Here is a 1067-nt window from a genome sequence, read left to right as displayed (position 1 = left end):
ATATTGAATTTAATTTTTGATGTTTACAAAGCGCTGATTATGTAAGCCAATTTTGAAAAATAAATATTTGGAATGGAGAATGCTATACCGACAAGAGCTCTTAAATTAGTGATGATGTGACGATTCTATCCTCCACTAAATCCATTCCTGTTCATTAGAAGCTGCGATTACCCTTGCTCTATTCTCGTCTTAAACCAGACAGTTTGTAAACATTGGCGCATTCTAAGCCTCATTATATATAACATAACATTAAGCTCACAAACAGCCTCCGTGGTCTAGTGGTTAGAGCGTTAGGCTCAAGATCCAGAGGTCCCGGGTTCGATTCCCGGTGGGGACATATCACAAAAATTACTTTGTGGTCCCCAGTTTGGTAAGGACATTACAGGTTGATCACCGGATTGTCCGAAAGTAAGATGATCCGTGCTTCGGAAGGCACGTTAAGCCGTTGGTTACTACCAGTGACACCAGGGTTGACGAGGTTGGTACTCAACCTCAAAAAAAGAATTAAAAAAAGATTTCGCTGACAATTATATTTTCAAAAATATCTTTATTTAGTAGGAAACATAGTTAAACTTTGAATCACCAATTTATACATAACGAACATCTCATCCGCCAAAAATTACTGTGAACTCCATGACCAATGTTGTAAGGAGCTGTAAGGTGTTTATGTATGCGGACGATACGTGTTTGGTTATAGCAGACAGAGATATTAGTAAAGTAACAAAGCTTCTAGAGTCGGATTTTGAGAATGTAACCAGATGGGCTCATGATAATGGGATAATACTTAACACCAGTAAAACTAAGTGCATGCATATATTTTCACCATACAATAAAAAAGCGAAACTAGTAGATAAAAACTTGTTAAAAATTGTAGGTCATTCTTATGAGTGTTTGCACCAGAACAAAATCTCGTGTAATTGTGAGGCATTAGACTTTGTAGACAACATAAAATACTTAGGTCTAAATGTAGATAGTAGTTTCAGTTTGAAATTACACGTAAATACTGTTTGTAATAAGCTTAGGACGATACTTAGCCAATTTTACCATCTTCAAGGCATATTAGATAA

The 1067-nt window shown here is 36.2% G+C and overlaps 1 non-coding gene across 1 annotated transcript; it reads left to right on the top strand.

Moving 5' to 3' along the window:
* Positions 1-264: 264 nt before the first annotated feature.
* On the top strand, positions 265-337 carry Trnal-caa (transfer RNA leucine (anticodon CAA)). The gene has a single exon. It is a non-coding gene; the product is annotated as a tRNA-Leu (tRNA).
* The last annotated feature ends 730 nt before the right edge of the window (positions 338-1067 follow it).

The sequence above is a fragment of the Pectinophora gossypiella genome, chromosome 27 (assembly GCF_024362695.1).
Source record: "Pectinophora gossypiella chromosome 27, ilPecGoss1.1, whole genome shotgun sequence".
Lineage (NCBI taxonomy): Eukaryota > Metazoa > Arthropoda > Insecta > Lepidoptera > Gelechiidae > Pectinophora > Pectinophora gossypiella.
The sequence above is the reverse complement of the archived record's forward strand: the minus strand, read 5'-3'. Positions and strand labels throughout refer to the sequence as shown.